Source organism: Labeo rohita, chromosome 20 (genome assembly GCF_022985175.1).
Source record: "Labeo rohita strain BAU-BD-2019 chromosome 20, IGBB_LRoh.1.0, whole genome shotgun sequence".
NCBI classification, from domain to species: Eukaryota; Metazoa; Chordata; class Actinopteri; order Cypriniformes; family Cyprinidae; genus Labeo; species Labeo rohita.
In genome coordinates, this window is record NC_066888.1 from 15,701,341 (window position 1) to 15,720,893 (window position 19,553).

The 19,553-nt window shown below is 35.1% G+C and overlaps 1 long non-coding RNA gene across 2 annotated transcripts in view; it reads right to left on the reverse strand.

Annotated features, from left to right (window-relative positions):
- LOC127182579 (uncharacterized) overlaps nucleotides 1–19,055 on the reverse strand; it is a 47,446-nt gene extending 28,391 nt beyond the window's left edge. For both annotated transcript variants that reach the window (XR_007829927.1, XR_007829926.1), the window contains exons 1-2: nucleotides 18,966–19,055; nucleotides 6,838–7,082 (exon numbers count right to left, since the gene is read on the reverse strand). This is a non-coding gene — a long non-coding RNA (uncharacterized LOC127182579). The remainder of the gene's footprint in view (nucleotides 1–6,837; nucleotides 7,083–18,965) is intronic.
- Nucleotides 19,056–19,553: the final 498 nt, after the last annotated feature.

Consider the following 19,553-nt stretch of genomic DNA (forward strand, 5'->3'; position numbering starts at 1 on the left):
TGCACCTTAAATCAATAGCAATATCTCCATATTGAGTGTAGGTGTTTTTATTTCAGCATTTGGTGTTAAAATATCAGTTTAGTAAAGACTTTAGTAAAGACAATTTTTTTAAATGGAGACTGACATGAATCTGCTGTAATCTGCACTAGTGTGTGTTATAACTCTACACATTAGCAAACTTCTAGGATAAAAGCACTTATAGCCAAAATAATATTTGCTAAATAAAAATAATTAAGAATATGCTTAATATACTTTTCAGACATTAAATTGTATGGTAATTCCAATTCAAAGAAAATGTGTTATTGTATTACTCTTGGATTTCATCAAAAATACCTTAATTTGTGTTCCAAAGATGAACTAAGGTCTTATAGGTTTGGAAAGACATGTATTTACAGTTGAGGTCAAAAGTGTACCATCTCCCTTTTAGAATCTGCAAAATGTTATTTTACCAAAATAAGAGGTGTCATATAAAATGCATGTTATTGTTAGTTTAGTACTTTCCTGAATAAGATATTTCACATAAAAGATGTTTACATATAGTCCACAAGAGAAAATAATAGTTTTTATAAAAATAATAGAATTTATAATAATAGAATTGATAAAAAAATTACCCTTTTCAAAAGTTTACACCCCCTTGATTCATAGTACTGTGTTCTTACTTGAACGATCCACAGTTTTTTCTTTTTTTTTTAGTGATAGTTGTTCATGAGGCCCTTATCTGTCCTGAACAGTTAAACTGCCCGCTGTTCTTCAGGTCCCACAAATTCTTTGGTTTTCCAGCATTTTTGTGTATTTGAACTCTTTCCAAAAATGACTATGATTTTGAGATCCATCTTTTCACACTGAGGACAACTGAGGGACTCTTGTGCAACTATTACAGAAGGTTCAAACACTCACTGATGCTTCAGAAGGTAACAAAATGCAATAAGAGCCGGGACTGAAAACTTTTGAACAGAATGGAGTTTTGTACATTTTTCTTATTTTCCCTAAATATCATATTTTTTTTCATTTAGTACTGCCCTTTTATTGCATAGTTACATGTTTCCCAGAAGACAAAATAAGTTAAATTTACCATGAGCTTCAAATTCAAAACGTTTTTCCCTCTGGCTCTTAATGCATGGTTTTTCCTTCTGAAGCATCAGTGAGTGTTTGAACCTTCTGTAATAGTTGCATATGAGTCCCTCAGTTGTCCTCAGTGTGAAAAGATGTATACATACAGTAGTCAAAAAAAATACTCTCTTTAATTACGTGTTTATTAGTATAACATCCTTTTAATATTTGAAAAACTCTACAAATGCACATTCAGTACAATTAAACACACTTCTTTTCACAAGGGGAGGGTGCGGATGTGGATTGTTTTTAGTGCTAAGGTCAAATGTCACTTTACAAAGATGGCACCTGTTGCCTGGCTTGAATGTCTGATTAAATAATGAGGTGCGTGAGAGGTCAGGCAGGTCGGAGGTCTTCACCCCGGCCATTTGGGAAGAGTGTGTGACACATGATCAGAGAGATAACACAGCCAAATGACAGTTCAAAGACACAGCTCTTACCTTCAAATGGAGGAAAGCTGCTCTCTTTCGTATGCTGTGCTTTTCCTGTGGGCGTTAAGTTGAAGCATCAAGTGTGAAGCGGTTTCACTGTTATTTTTTGTTTGGCAGATCAAAGGTATGCACATGAACCCAAACATCATTGTTAAGTAACCTTCAGTGAGGATGAAATCTAAGAGAAAATGGCACTAATTAAGACACTGAATCTGTTTGAAAATGGGGAAAGAGACCTAGTTATTATGAGAGAGAAAAGGACTGTGAAAAGAAATAAACAGAAAACTGAGGCATAAAGAAAGATAGTTAGCTATTACATATATTTTATGTCTATTATACATTATATCATAATTACCACATTAACAATTAAAATATTATATTAAAAGTTAATAAGAATTTCACAATTTGACACATTTTGCAATTATACTTAAGTACAAATGTATTAATAAAATAAAAATATAATCACAAAATATAATAATAGAATAGAATAGAATCATTGTGAATAATATTAGCATTGGCATCATTCAGATCATTATCGGTGCCCTAATAGTTAAAAATAAATAAATAAAAGATAAACAGGTTTAAAAAATAAACACAGTGATGCCATACCAATGTGTCTGTACAGCTTTGCATTAGTATAAGTTTCATGTGGAACACTTTCTTTTGTGTTGTTTGGTTTGTGCTAGTAACCAAATTGACATGTAACTAATACACATGCAAAAGACAAACAAAAGAAACTTGGTTGCAAAACAATGGTCCTCCCATTTACTTTAGGACCCTGTCTTTCATCATAACAGCATCTATATTAAATCTAAGACATTACAAGTTTTTTTTTTTGACGAGCATATGTGTTTTCAGCTAGCAGCCATCAGAGTCTTAGAAATAGCGTGATATTGTATTTCCCCCTTGAAACGGAATGGGATCAAATTGTATTTTGAGCTATGCAAATGAAAACCGCACCATGCAAAGTAAAGCCAAGCCAAGCCGAGGAAGTCCAATTCCAGCTCGTGTTATCAGCGTGCCCGGCCCTTTGGTTATTGTTGATATGATGTGTATGCATGAGGGGAGCAGGTATCAAAAGCTGTGGCGAAATCCCTGTAAACGTCTTGGGTTAGGTAAAGCAGGTCACAGTAGCATTTGTATTCATGAGAGAGCCAATGAGGAGATTAATGAATAAATGTATGACAAGAGGATCCCAGATTGTTGCATAAATGTCAAAGGATGGACCATTTGCGCTAAAGATGAAACGATTCAATCGGCAGGAAGATGGCTGATCGGGTCAGCAGAGAAGTGAGCAATGATTTAAAGAGCTGAACTTACACGCAGGTCATTCTCAAAGACGTAATAAAGTTATTTCCAGAAGACAAATCGTAAAGTTGTTGGTCTGAATGTTTAGAGTTGGAATACACTACATGCGACTCAGCAAAAGAGACCCGAGTACTGACCCGCTGTCTTTCTGATGAGACCGGAGAAGAGAAAGAGGGATGGACGGCATGGTAAGATCTGAGGACAATCTGCCTGAACAAGACTGAGGCTTCATAAACACAGCGCACAATGAGAGTTCATCATTATTATTTAATGCTACAGCACCTCTTTGATCCTTTGATCCTGCTTGTCTTTGAGGCAGATGTCTCATTCTTATTGGGGGTAAAGAGTCAAACCTGTCGCCTGCCAGAACTAGGCCTAAGTTTAGGCCATAACTTCATCTTGTCAGAAGCCCAAGGCCTTGAGCAATTGTACTGATGTCTTTGAAGAACTAAATAATCTAGTGGATGTATAATTTTCTTCTATTTTGAGAACTGACAGTTTATTATATGATTGCAGTTCCTTAGTCTTCCAGAAGTTTCCTGATAATATAATATTTGATTTTTGCTCAATAAAACTGATAACCGTTATTTAGGTTTTTAATAAAACTGATACCTGATATCTATGGAAGCCTGTTTCCGCCACTGAATAAAAAAATAAAAAAGGTAATTGCAACTTTTTTCTCACAATTCTGACTGTCTTCTTGCAATTGTGAGTTTACATCTTGCAATTCTTACTTTTTTCTCAGAATTGTGAGACATAAAGTTGATGTAAAGTCAGAATTGTGAGATAAAAACTCACAATTGTACAAAATGAAGTCAGAATTGTGATATAAACTAGCAACTGCGAGTTAAAGTCAGAAATGTTTACATCTTGACATTCTGACTTTTTTCTTAAAATTACAAGTTTATATCTTGCAATTGTGACTTTTTCTCAGAATTGCTAGTTTATATTTTACAATTTTGACTTTCTAATAAGCAGTTGCAAGTTGCGACAAAGCAATTCTGAGAACAAAGTCTTTTTCCCCCTCAAAATTGCACTTCATAACTTGCAATGGTGAGTTTATATCTCACAATTCTGAGAAAAAAGTCCGAACTGCATGAAAAAAGTCAGAATTGGGAGATAAAAACTTTTATTTGTGAGAAAAAAAACTTAAAATTGTGAGTTTATATCTTACAATTCTGAGAAAAAAGTCAGAACTGCGAGATAAAAACTCATTTGCAAGAAAAAAAAACTCAAAATTGCGAGTTTATATCTCAGGATTCTGACTTTATAACTCACAATTGTGAGTTTATATCATGCAATTCTGACTTTATTTGTAAGAATTGCGATCTTATATCATGCAGTTCTATCTTTACTTCTTGCTATTTTGAGTTTATATCACGCAATTCTGAGAAAAAAGTCAGAATTGTGAGTTTATCCCGCTATTCTGACTTTATTACTTGCAATTGCAAGTTTATATCACACAGTTCTAACTTTATTTCTCACGACTGAGTTTATATCACGCAATTATGAGTAAAAAAAAAAAAAAAAAATCAGAATTGTGAGTTTATATCTTGCAATTTTAAGAAAAAAAAAAAGTCGCAAGAACCCTAATTTTTTATTCAGTGGCAGAAACAGGCTTCTGTAGATATTATGTGGGCACATCAGTCAGTGTAATCATTTTCTATTGCGAAGTTATTTTAAAAAAGTCCAATTTCAACTGATTTGTCAGGTCAAGTGCACGGATCCTTTTTGGAAGTATTTCAGACTAAGGTCTGTCATGTTATCAGGCCATTTACGTATGTTAGGGCTCATATGTGTCATTCATCATCTTCATGCACATCATTTGGATTCTGGAACAGAAAGGTCTTGAGAATTTCTCTGGATGTCTGTGGGGGAGATTTATGAATTGTTTAAGTGCCCCAAGGTTATCCGTATCAGGTGAGGTGTGATAGGAATGTTTTCTGTCCAGATAACAGTCCATCACATGCCTCTCCCTGACTTCCTCCCATGACCCCTTAATGAGGTCAAGCAGTAGGGGGTAATTGTGTTAGGTAAAGGCTAAAGAATGAAGGAAGGGAGTCTCTCAATAATCGATAGAAGTTAAACTAAAATATCAGAAAGTGCATGATCCCGTCTGAGAACTTCAACAGTGCTACTGTATAACAACTATATATCTGCAATACAAATATTTAAGCGAACATTAGAAACGTGTGAAAACAACAGACACTGTAAAATAGAACCTTTAAATCTAAAAAATAAAACAAGCAACTGTTTAAGTTCTCTAATGAATCTACTTTATTATTTAAAGTAATGTAATTACTAAAGTTAAAATATTGGGATGCTTCATTTCATGTTTTCTGTAAGAACATGTATACATATTACATTAGTACTGTGAAAAATATGGTACAGAAACATTTATAGAAAAACTATTTAATATTAAATGTTACATTTTTTAGTATTTTAATGAAAGAAAAGCAACTTTCTTTCAAAATCAACTTAACTTTAAAATCGCAAGTTAGAATCGGGTTAATATATTTTTACTTAAACTCAAATTAAAAATTGACATTAACATTTTGTTACTTTAAATAACATAAAATAAAAATCTTAAACTTATTTTATTTCCATTAGTTTTCAAGGCATCAGTACCCATTTCATTTTACAGTGTAAATAATAGTTGTAAATAAACATTATTAGAGTATGTTTTCCAAAAAAAAAAAAACCCTCACAATTTTGACTTTTTTTCTCAAAATTGTGAGATATACAGTTGCAGTTCTTACTTTTTGTCTCAGTTGCGAGTTAGAAAGTCAGAATTGCGAGATATAAACTCAATTCTCAACTCAACTCAAACAATTCTGACTTTTTGTCAGAATTGCGAGTTTATATTAATATCGTAGAATTGCAAGACTTTTCTCAGAATTGCAAGTTTAAATCTCGCCATTCTGACTTTAGAGGGGTCATTGGATGCCCATTTTCCACAAGTTGATATGATTCTTAAGGGTCTTAATGAAAAGTCTATAATATACTTTAGTTAAAAATTCTCAATGCTTGTGTAAAACAACACCCTTTTTACCTTGTCAAAATGAGCTCTGCAAAAATCATCCCATTCTGAGGGATTGTTCCTTTAAGTGCAAATGAGCTCTGCTCTCCCCGCCCCTCTCTTCTCTCTGTGGAGTGACCAGCTGCTCAAGAGATTGTTTACTTTAGCCACATTAAAACTGGACTTTATAACTCACAACTGTGAGTTTATATCTCACAATTCTGAGAAAAAAGTCAGAATTGTGTGAAAAAATGAGAATTGCGAGATTTAAACCTAACTGTGAGAAAAAAAAAAAAAGTCAGAATTGCGTGATGTCAAAAAATTATTATTTAATAGACCAAATGTTTACAAATTATCTTAGGAAATACAAATAGTAAAATAGTGCTGAATTATTGTGTGATAACCCTTAACCAAAGAAAGCTAAAATAAATAAAAATAAATAAATAAAATAGTGCTGTGTAAACATGCTTTGCTGTCCAAAAGTGCATTCATTCATTACTCTAAGCCAGATTAGGCCATTAGCCAAAGTAATAACTAATACAGTGTTTGCCAATAAAATGAAAGCAAGCTTTCAAACATCACTGAGCTATTGATCTTCCTGAATTAATATGCAGCGACTCTGAAAAACGAGATCTGCTGTCTGTGTTTCTGAAAGGCATGCTTTCGAAAAAGGCGCTGTTACATTATTCTTTAGAGTGATGGACTGTGACAGCATACAGTATATAATGTCATCTAAACTCTTTACATCCTACACTGTTTTCATACAGTAGAGCTTATATGTATCTTGTGTCTACGGAGGCTGCAAACCTCACTAGTTAAATATGAAAAGACTGTTTTTTGTCTTTGATATTAAAGCTCTGTGATGAACCGGTAAAAGGTGAGGATTTTTTAAATCACTTTGCTTTCGATGATTCATGATGTTGTTTTGCAGCACTGAGCCAAGTTTCCCAGCAACCATGTTTCTCGTACCGTGATGATCTCTGTATTCAACAGCGCCTTCGGGAAATTCAGCTACTATACCAGCAGCGCTCCTCTCAGAATTTGTTTATTCACGTATGTTTTCCCTGCATCCCCTTTGACTTCCTCTGGTGGCCTGTCTCTCCTCACGGAGAGCAGATGTGGCATTTCTCTCATGTCGACAAACCTTTCCCCATCACGCTTTCTTCACTCTCTTTTCCTGTCGGTCTCTCTCCTTCTGTCCCTCACTTCAGCTCCTGGATGGATCAAAGACGCACGCGTGCACACACACACACACACACACACACACACAGTAAATAAACACATCAAAATGCCCAACAAAACAGCCCTTAACAGCTCAGGAGGGAGGGAGGCAGGACGAAAGAGAGGGATGAATAGGAAAGCAAGGGCTGTTGGCCATCAGATCAGAAGGCAATGCAGAGGAGGAAAAACAGGGCTGTTCAGAGGAGTGCATGTAAACGAGTTTGAGCAAAGCCCCTTAATGATGTCACTTCACAGCCAGCGGCAACACAGCAAAGCAAGGCAAGCTGATGCCGAGCCGCAGTATGCACTATTGTGCTCATAAGATGTTTATCAATGAACGAACCCCTACGTTGGGATTTTTACATATCAAAGAGAAATAAAAACTAGCCTATATTTTGTTATAGCGCCCCCGCCCCCTCCCCCCCTTAACATAAAGAACATTCACAGTCTGCATGAAGTCCAACTCATTTTATAAAACATAGTCCCAGACTAAAATGCATGTTTGATCTGTCTTAGCCAAAAACATGTCTTTAAATATGTCAGTTCCACTGTTCTGTCTCACGATGCACACCTGTAACGTTTTCTTCTAAGGCATTTTAATCAAAGCTCCTTAAATGTCTTAGTTTAACTGAGGCCTAGTCCTGGCTTAAGCTAAGCCCTGTCTGTGAATCCGGGCATAGAATATCAAAAGGAAAAAATACATGAATAAATAAGTGAATGAATGAAATGAAATAACAAACAGTAATATTGTGAAATATTATTACAATTTAAAGTAACTGTTTTCTGTTTTAATATATATTAAAATGTCATGTATTCCTGTAATACTCTTGTATTTAGTGTCACAAGATCCTTCAGAAATCATTCTAATATGCTGATTTGTTGCTCAAGAAACATGACATTATTATTACTGTTGAAAACAGTTGTGCCATTTAATTTTTTTTTTTTTTAGTAGAAACAGTAATACTTTGATGAATAGAAAGTCAGAGACAGCATTTATTCGATAGTGAAATCTTCTGTAACATTAAAAATAACTTTACTGTCAATTTTGATCAATTTATTGCATCCTTGCTGAATATACAGTACTGTGCAAAAGTCTTAGGCCACTAGTATTTTCATCAGCTAAAAATGGTTTAAAGTCAGTTAAAGTCAGTCTGTTGCTGTAGTGTGTCAGTAAGAAATATTAGTTTACATTTCTAAACATTCATTTTGCCATTAATTATAATAATCCAGTGAGATTTTTGTATGGAGCACAAGCTGTTGTCAGACTCCTTGTGCAAACAGAGATCTGATCTCTCCATCATTCAATCCAGTCTGTCTTAAGAAACAGAAAAAACGGAGACAGACTAAATCCAGAAGAACTGTGGCAACATCTCCAAGATGTTTTAAGAGACCTATACCTACAAAGCTACAGTACTGTTCAAATTTTTAGGCAGTTAGGCACATAAAATGAGGATGCTGTCAAAAACAATGTTATAAATAGATTTTCTTTATCAATGAACTTCTATTAACTAAAATAAATCAGCATTTTGCCCTAGGTGCACTTGTGCAGAGTTTTTCAGGTAGCTTTGCAGGTAGGTTACTTGAAACATCTTGGAGATGTTGAAACAGTTCTTCTGGATTTAGTCTGTTTCAGTTATTCTGTTTCTTCATGTCATTCCAGAGACAGACTGGATGATGGTGAGATCAGATGTCTGTGTGGAGCACTGGCTGTTGTCAGACTGCCTGTGCAAACAAAAATCTCATTAGATTATTACAATTAATGGCAAACAGAATGTTTGGAAATAAAATCATATTGCCCCCAAACAAGTTTTTTTTTTTTTTTTTAATCAAAAATTCTTGTCAACATTTACTTGGTTAAGTAAACATTACTTACACTAATATATTTTATATTTTTACATTAACAACGTAATCAGTATTCTATTTATTAAAGCCAAGTATGAATCGCATCAAGTTAGTGTTTTTAAGCATTTTACATTTATTCCAAAATAATACCTCAAGGAAGTAACAATTTAAACAATGTATTTTATTTGTGAACTTATGTTCAGCTATTTTTTAATAATTAACTTTTAACTATTCTTAATTTTTTTTTGGATCATCAGTCATCAAAGCTTGGTAAATTTTGGTCACAGATTGGATATTTACATTAAATTTCACCAAGTTCACTGAAAACTCCCACAGATTATATTTTTATACCATTTCAAGTTTTATTTTGATGTAACAAAGTGGTTATATCTAAGTGCGTGCGTTGTTTACTTCATTTTTTTAATTAGTCTTCTCATTAATGCCATTATATTGTTCATTCAGACTGATTTGCGAATGCAGAACATGCATGAACACAAGAGGCGGGATTTATTGTATGAACCAATCACAGGCGATCATAATCAGTCATATTCACTCATATCATGATGGAGGCATTGCCTCCTCTCACGAGACTTTCCCCCCATTCATTCTTAATTACCCCCCACCAAACTCACCACACACTTTAGGGGGTCTATTAAAAGTCAATGGGCTCAAGGGAGGTGAGAGAGACGCGGACTCCCGCTGTAACTTTTCCAGGTGGTGTCGCTGTTGGACAGTGTTTCTTTATTTTTGTATTACAATTTTTTTTATGTTTAAAGTGTTTGTTTGTTTTTGCTTGTTTGTTTATTGTTAATATTATCTGCTGTTGTTGCATGACAATTAGAACATAGTAATTTATTTTTAGTTTTATTTTATGCCCCTGCAATCTCGCCTTCATCTGCCTCCACTTTTGAGTGCAACATCCATGTCTCAAAATCCAAATAGCAACAAAAGCAGCCAAGCCACTACCGAATTTATGTCAAAATATGGAAGAAAAGTCTATTGTTACTACTATATCACTATGACCTTAAAGGGGTTATGCTAACTGTGTAACAGTATGTACCTTTGGATGTTCACAGTGCAAAATGACTGAAAACTAAGCTGCGACAAATAGCAACCTGCTGCCAAATGAACAATGTTTCAAGGCTCATGCACTCATTTTGTGTTTCCCTTGGATTCCACTGCAGGTTTCCAATATGCCCACTAAATCAGGTTGATGTGATTCTGACATGGCCTCCTGCTGGTGCTCTGTGGGCCTCCAGAGTGGGCTTTAATAGCTTCTGACAGGCGAATCAAAGAGCAAGATGGAGAGGCACGATAAATGGCAGGTCTTTATTAATTACAGGGCAGGTGGACAGCAGCGAGGCGGAAGTAAAGACAAGGCTCCGAGCCACGTGTGACTCGCTCATAGCTAATGAAGCTTGCGGGAATGTGACGGATTCGGAGCCAGACGCACATGCAGAGAGAGGAAATGAAAACACCGTTAGCAGCACTTAATTAGCACCTCCGTTCATCATTACATCTTGAACAATATATGAGCATAAGGACGCCGCAAAAGTTTGGAATACCGTTATTGTGCTGTGCTGTGGGCTGTGGCTCAGTGCTAACTCTAAATAAGGCGAGTTTTGCTTTGTGAGCTACAGTCAGTTTCTGTGCCTTATGATGAACGTCACCATATTGTTGTACAGTACCTCAAATCCAACATATTGCTGAGCTGTCAGAGGATAACACATGCTTTTGTTTCTCACAGTTTTCTTAAAAGCATTTAGTGAAAATGTACAGCAAAAGACAGTCTGAGCCCCTGTGGAATTCTAGCATGGCTGAAATAAAACTGGTGATGATTTTTCACGTCACTCCGTTTCATAAAAGAGAATTAAAAGAGTCCCACTGGTGGGAGAGACGCCCAGTTAACTGGGATTTCACTGCATATTAGTCTCAGATTTAACCTGATTTTAAGTGACCTTGACCTCAAAACATATTTTCTATACAATACTGTATATCCCACATGCTTTGCAGAAATGTAGATTTGTGACCTGAGCTGGCAGACTGGTAGTTGTGCTATAGTAGCAAAAAAGCCTGCAAAACAACAACAAAACTTAAATGTACTTCCAGCAGAAAGCCACTACTGGCCCCAAAGTAGTGTTTGGTTTCAATTATATCCTGCTCTATTCTTGTTGTACACCAAAACAAGGTATTCCCATAAGGGAAACACCAATTTGATCTGTGTACAGAAGTTTGTTGTCTTGTAGAACTTTAACAATGTGCTTTATGGTCCTTCTAGAGTTACATAAAAAAAAAATACATAAAACATACATCTGCGTTCTTTTCTCATCCTCAGATCAGTGATTTTCTACATGGCCTTCATTCAGCTGATATATTTACTGCTTTTACCCAGAGACACTATAAATAAATGTTGCTCAGTTCACTTTTTTATTTATTTTTTTGGTCATTTCAACAGCTCCACGACTAGCATGTAAAAGTTTTGGGCATTTTTGAAAGACGCGTCTTATTCCTAACAGAAAAATACAGTAAAAGCAGTAATATCATAAAATATGATTACAATTTAAAATAAATGTTTTTTATTTTTACATATTTTAAAATATAATTTATTCCTCTGATGGCAAAGCTGAAGACTTTAGTCCAGACTTTGGTGTCACATGATTCTTCAGAAATCATTCTAATATGCTGATTTGCTGCTCAAGAAACATTTCTTATTATTAATGTTAAAAACAGTTGTGCTACTTTTTCGTGAAAACCATGATCATTTTGATCCAGATATTTTTCAGGATTCTTTGATAAATGCAAAGTTCAAAAGAACAGCTTTTTTTTTTTTTTGGGAAAAATCTTTTGTAACATCATGTAAAATATATCTTACTGTCATTTTTGATCAATAATTTATCGAAGCCTATTTGCGACACTGAATAAAAAATAAAAAAGTTAACTGTGGCTTTTTATCTTTGCAATTCTTGACCTTTTTGGCAATTGTGAGATCACATCTGACATCTGACTTTTTTCTCAGAATTCTGAGATATAAACTCACAGTTGTGAGTGATAAAATCAGAATTGCAAGATATAAACTCACAATTCTTTGGAAAAAGTGACAATTGTAAGCTATAAACTTGGAATTCTCAGGAAAAAAGAAAAATTCGGAGGAAAAAAAAATAGATTTGTGAGTTTATATCTTGCAATTTTGAGTTCATGTCTCACAATTTTGACTTTATAACTTACAAGTGTCAATTTATATCTTACAATTCTGAGAAAAAAAAAGTTAGAATTAGGAGATATAAACTTGCAGTTGCAAACAAAAAGTCATAATTGCATGAAACATGCAATTCTGAGAAAAAAAAATCAGAATTTTGGGATATAAACTTGCAATTGCAGTTTAGCAATTCTGACTTTATAACTAAACGCAATTTTGAGAAAAAAAAGTCAGATTTGCCGTTTATATCTTGCAATTGTGACTTTATTCCTCGCAGTTGTGAGTTTATATTCCACAATTGAGAAAAAAGTCTGAATGGTGAGATGTAAACTTGCAATTATGAGAAAAAATGTGAGAATTTTGAGATAAAAGTCACAATTACCTTTTTATCGCAAAAAAAATTATAAAAAAGAGGTAATTCTGACATTTTTTCTCATAATCGTGAGTTTACATCACACAATTCAGACTTTTTTTCTCAGTTGTGGGATATAAACTCACAATTGCGGGAAAAAAGTTAGAATTGCGAGTTTATATCTCTCAATTCTAACTTTTTTTTTTTCGCAATTGCGAGTTTGTATCTCACAATTCAGACTTTTTTTTTGGAATTATGAGATACAAACTCGTAACTGAGAGTTATAAAGTCCAGTTCTGAGGAGAAAAAAAAGACAGATATGTTCACAGAATTGCGAGTTTATATCACACAATTCTGACTTTACTTCTCAGATTTGCGACTTTACATCTCACAGTTGTGAGTTTATATCTCATAATTCTAAGAAATAAAGACAGAATTGTGAAATAACAAGTCGCAATAACCTTTTTGTATTTTTTTATTCAGTGGCAGGCTTCCATACTTCCGTGATAATGTGTCCTTGCTGAAGTATAAATTAATTTAAACCCCACGCTTTTGAATGGCAATGTAATATAGCAACATAACATAAACACATCAAGTGTATCTCATATAAAGACACAAAATCTTCACCGTTGAACTGTATTAGAGACTTCATCATCTTCTATTCTTTACCAATACATCATGTGGCAAATACGAGCTAAAAAACGTCATGCTCTACAAAAACAGGTAAAGCATATATTGTTCCTTTGTAGGAGCAGATGAACAAGAGCTTGTCTGAGTGCCAAGTTAAATGGGGTGGTCAATCAGAAATGACAGGTCGGCAACACATTGATACGGTTACAAGTCTCCCTCTTTCTTTCTCTCAGCCTTCCCCCTTACTCCCTACTTCCCTGTGCTAAGTGCAGTAGATGACTTTTGCTCTGCAGCAGCAGAAGTGTGTGTTTATCTGGGAGGAAGCTGTCAGAGCTATGAAGGATGTGAGAGTGACTTTATATTTCCTGTATATTTCCTGACATTTAGTCAGCCAGAAGATCGCCATTTAGCTCACTGCAGAGGTCTAATGCACACAGCAAGTGCTGCGCTCCTCCAAAACAACACTTGGCACCCCATTCGCACTGATGACTCCGAGAAACTTTAGGGCCGCATGAAAGTCACGAAAAGTGAGCTAAACTTATGATCCAAAGTCAATAACAATCTCTTTTTCATTTACACATCTGTTTGGGAGTAGCTGACACAAAATGCTTTTGGGAAGTTGACACGTCCTGTGGTGTCACATGCGATACTTCATCTAAAACTATTAAAAAAAATTCTAATTGTTTTATAATTATGCATGCAGCTTTTATTACCTCATTAATTGAGAAACAACATGGAATATGTGTCCTTTTTAAAAAAGTCATTTGTCATACCGCAGGACCATTTAAAAAAAAAAAGGTGCCTTTTTTAGGCTAAAAATTCTAATAAATAAATGTTGTTAAACAAACTGAACCATGCTACGGACTGGAAGGACATTTCTATATATTTTACAAGGCCTGAATGATGCGTGCCAAATCTACAGAAAAGAAAAATTATTTTTGATGATCTCCTTTCCTAATATGCGGCGGCAACCTGCTGGGTCGGTTTTGGCCGCGTGGAGCAAAGTGATCTGTGAGACAAATGTGTAACACTTCCTTTGGCTCCGGCGGGACTAGAAGATATATAATTTAATGTGTTCTTTCCGCCCCTTCATACAGAACTGAAAAATGTGGTCTGTGATCACAGAAAGTATGTGCTTGCCAATCAGGCTGTTCAAAAGCCAATTTTGAATGACAAGATGATAGTCAAGAGCATAATGCACCCTTTTTTTTTTTGAGGGGACACCAACATCAGTACTGGCTCACTTTAAAGAGCAGGTCACACAGGTTTTCGAAAGAAGAAGAAATTATGGTTTTTGAGGAAAGCATTTCAAGATTTTTCTCCATATAAGGGACTTCGTTGTTGCCCTTATTTTGAACTTCCAGAATGTAGTTTAAATGCAGCCTCAAAGGGCTCTAAACAATCCCAGCCCAGGAAGAAGGGTCTTATCTAGCGAAATGATTGATCATTTTTTTCAGGGAAAAAAAAAATGGTATACTTCTTACGCACAAAAGCTCGTGTAGCACAGGCTCTGGGATGCGAAGTCACAATGTTACGTACTATCGAATCACGTCGAAAGGTCACACGGAACGTAGGCAGAACTACAGACACAGTGTTTACAAAACGAATGTGCAAAGACGAAGAAAGTGCAAGTAAGACAATGCTGTTTACAAGCAAAAAAGGTACAGTGATTCTGAAGTTATAGGAATAAATAAGATGGAGTTTTTCGCCATACTCTACCTTTTTGAGCCGGATTACACAGACGATGAACTAGACGTGATTCGTAGTAGTGATGGGAAGTTTGGATGATTTTACCGACTCGGACCTTTGAGTCTCGTTCAACAAAATGAACGAATCTGTTTTCATGTCATTTCACTCATTTTAGCAAAATATAATTCAGATGTTATGTGTTACTTCCCCAACACATCTACTGCTTACACAAACATTGATCACACTACAAACAAGACAAAATTATAATGCTATAAGAAACAGAAAAGATTAATTCATTGTTTACCTGGGTCTTTAGTCTATGATTAGCTCGCCTCACCTCTTATCTGACAAGTTTTCGGGTTTGAGTCGTTCGTTCATCACGTGACAGCCTCATAAGATGAACGAACGACTCGGAAAACCCGAAGGCTCGAAACAGGTGAACTAATTCCAGTACAGAATCTAATAGGATGTTGCGCATGCGTGACTGAGCGAATCACTCCCCAAGATGACTCCCCAAGGTATTCTTCCGGAGTCACATTAAAGATTTGTTCAAAATTAACGAATCGTTCAAAATTAACGAATCGTTCAAGAACGACCCATCACTAATTGGTAGCATCGTGGACGCGGATCCCAGAGCCTGTGGTACACGAGCTTTTGTGCTTTAAAAGTATACAAATTTTTATTTTTCGAAAAAAAACGGGCAGTCGTTTTGCTAGATAAGACCCTTCTTCCTCGGCTGGGATCGTTTAGAGCCCTTTGAAGCTGCATTTAAACTTCAAAATCGGGGGGCGCCATTATATGGAGAAAAATCCTGAAATGCTTTCCTCAAAAACCATAATTTCTTTACGACTGAAGACAGAAAGACATGAACATCTTGGATGACAAGGGGTGTGAGTAAATTATTTGTAAATTGTTCTGGATGTGGAGTTCACCTTTAAAATTCATATTTTCCATGATACCACAGCAATTCAAACCTTTTGTTGTGTGCTCGTCATTTTACAGAGGACTGCTTCTCTAATCTTAGTTTTTATCTTCTTTGGCTTCTAATCTTCTTTATTTGGACCAACAAGTGTCTCCATACCACCCTCTGAAAGTACGATTGATACGTTATGTGTACACTTTCAAGTGAGTGCTCAAAATATCTATTTTTTTGTGCAAATGTTATGTATAGCGTTACCTAGTGCAGCTTTAGGTTTCCAGGAAAACCACAATATTACTGTCATACTGAAATAGTTCTGATAATTTGTTGTGAACCCACTATCTCCTAAGAATGTGTTGATTAATGTAGACTGTCATTGTTCTAATTACATTGTGCAATAATAAAAAATGTAGACATATTTTGGTTAATAAACTGTATTGTTAGTCACGTTACAATGTTTACAAATGTGTATGTCTGATATCTGCCTCAGCATTTTAGACAAGAACATTTTTACCTGTAATAATGGTGGTGTAATCTATAAATACATATATTTTGAATCTGAAAAAGTCTCTCCCTGTATTGCAACTATTTACTATTCACTGAGCTATAACTCTGAACATTTATACTCTTTGGCACAGCAGCAATACATCATGCTACACATACATGATCAGAGCCACACCGCTGGTGCCTTCTGTATGCAACACTTCATTTCAGGCCTATTTACCAAGCCAGTGGTCTCTGCAGTTTATTACACTGAAGATCAACACAGTCATATTATATAGGGCTTTGGATCGTAGGATACAAATAGATGTTTTAAAAGTTCACGTATAACAACTTACGAAATATAAGTAATGGATGACTTCATATTTGCTGTATATATATAGCAGGATACTATACTATTACAACTTCCCAGGAGTATTTTAATGCCTTGGTGTCTCACCGAACAAGACAAGTGGAGATTGATGGTTTGTTTCCAGTGACTGGTAACACTCAAATGAATGAGGCTGTTTAATTGCTCAAGCCGACAGATCTAAAGAAAGAATTCAGACAGAGTGTATGCGCAACACTAACGTTTAATATGTTTGCTCATATATCTTTATGATGGACTGAGCAAATGCTCTTTATGAGTTGCCATTAAACAGGTGCTTTAAATAAACCTTTGCATTTAATTGAATGAAATTGAAATCCTTGTGTAAATACTGTGATGTTTAACCCTGTATTTGAATAAATGTGAGAGCTGCAAAGATACTGTCATGTGAATTCAATATGATATATAATTAAAACCAATGTAAAAATAGAACATTTTCTAATTCTCATGTAAAACGTAAAAGTACTACAACCAATGAGGAGCAATGGCCTACAGAAGGAGAAAGAACCAATGTGAATGAGCAAAAGACTGACAGCTGAACAAATTGCTATTGAGTGGATTTCCAGGGCAAAGCTGCTGTAAATTTCCATTCAAGGCAAAGCAAAGAACTCATTTTTATTTTAGAGATTCCCCTTAAAGTGCCTTAAAAGATAGTATTTAAATACCAAAACTGAGAAATAGCTATGCAAGCAAACAGCAGTGGACTAGATAAGTGCTTTTGTCCGAAAAACCCGCAAAGAGGTTTGACTGAAGCATAATGGCAGGACCCTCAACATTTACCCCAATTTCCCTCTGGACTGTTTTCCCATAAATTTTACAACCAAGGCTCATTGAAAAACATGGCTTTAGATATGTTTCTGCAAAATGATATTACATTGCTTCTAGCATGTTTTGCATTACTTTCAAAGTGAAACGTCCAGTAAGTGGTGTTAAAAGTGTGTTTGGTTTTTATCTGAAACAGATGAATGTGAATCTGGCAGCATTTCATTGCCTAGCACTTCGGAAATAAAATGTATGGTGTGGCGTTAAAAGGTTAATGCTCTGTCGCATTCAGAAATAACATGACCGGATGTTACACTGCTTTATTAAGATTTGTGAGCAAGAACACATTAAAAAAATCATTGGAACACAAAGCCAGACTTAAGTAGCACAGGCATATTTGTAGAAATAGCCAACAATACATTGTATGGGTCAAAATGATCGATTTTTCATTTATTTTAAGGACAAATTATGGATTATGAGGACGATGTTTAGGCATTTCCACATTATTGGTTTTACATCATCTCTAGTCTCAGTGCTACCTGAGGTGCTGTTGCCAACAGCAGACATATGTTTGTACAAATTTAAAAAAAAAAAAAAAAATATATATATATATATAGATTAAATGAAAGACTAATGGTAGAATCGTATACTGATGGAATTACAGTGGTATAAATTATAAAACATAACATTTATCTACCTAATCTGTCACGTTGTAAAGACTATTCTCGTAACTTTGTAAAATTATGGTTGAACCACTGATGGCAGATGGACTATTTTGACGACGTCTTTCATACTTTTCTGGGCCTTGACAGTGGTGTTTACCTGGCAGTCAATGCACAGTTACAAGCCTCTCAATTTTCATCCAAAATATCTTAAATTGTGTTCCGAAGACGAACGAAGCTTTTAAGGGTTTGGAACGACATGGGGGTAAGTGATTAATGACAAAATTTTCATTTTGAGGTGAAGTAACCCTTTAATTTCTGATTAGTAATATGCATTACAAAGAACTTCATTTGGACAACTTTAAAGGCGATTTTCTCAATATTTTGATTTTTTTCCCCCTCTCAGATTCCAGATTTTCAAATAGTTGTATCTTGGCCACACATTGTCCTATCCTAACAAACCATACATCAATGGAAAGCTGTATTCGTCCAGTTTTTATATTATGTATAAATCTCAATTTTAAAAAAGTGACCCTTATTACTGGTTTTGTGGTCCAGGGTCACATATGGAGCAAGTTTTGTGATTCAAGCATCAAAATGTATTAGTTTACAAATCATGCACTATGGTAAAAGTTTTTTTGTGGTCATAACAGTATTGTGCAAGCAACTGTGTGGAAATAACAGGATAGTTTAGCCAAAAATGGAAATCATTTTGAACATGAACTAATCATGTTTGACATTCAGATTGTGCTCTAATACATTTGTTTTCTGATTTAAAACCAACTTTTTTTGCTTGAAAATGTATATGTGTTATATTTCCTAAACATATGAATGCCATTTGGGTTTGCATTTTGTTACACTACAAAATGAACAAACAAATTCTCACTAAATCCTTTTCATTCTGCCTGTAAATAAAGATGAGACACAATGGAGAGCATTGAAGCTTTCTTACTGACCTGCTACAAGACAGAAATGTCACACTGTGTTATAGCTGATACATCAGAGTAAATCCAGTAACACCATAGTCTGGCCAGCACCAGCACTTCATTGTGAAATAGTCAGTCCTTTCTTTAAAGTGTCCTTGCTGCCTCGAGGAAGCCAAGCCCTTGGTATCAGTGGAATTTCCTTCAATACATACAACTTACTGCCAGCAATTCAAACATGTGGAACAATATAAACAGGATATCACCAAACAGGAGAAAGATGAAAGATGTTTATGTACTTACTGGCATGTCCGTGCGATTCCTTAAACTAATATATCATTGATTCAAATACTGTTTATCAGCTCTGTTATTTTCTGATTAAAATTGACTATTTTGCATAACATTCATGCATACCTACATCTATATATATTTTTGCTGCTTGCTAAGACATTACTTCTCACATGGTTTTTCCAATGAAACGCAAGGCAGTAAACAAATTAAAATGCATCTGATGTGCACACACTGAATTCAATGCAAATCTTAAATAATCTATCTTAAATAATGCATTGGTCCTCAGTGTTTGCACATTCACTATGTGTATTGCTTGAGGGTGATAATTTA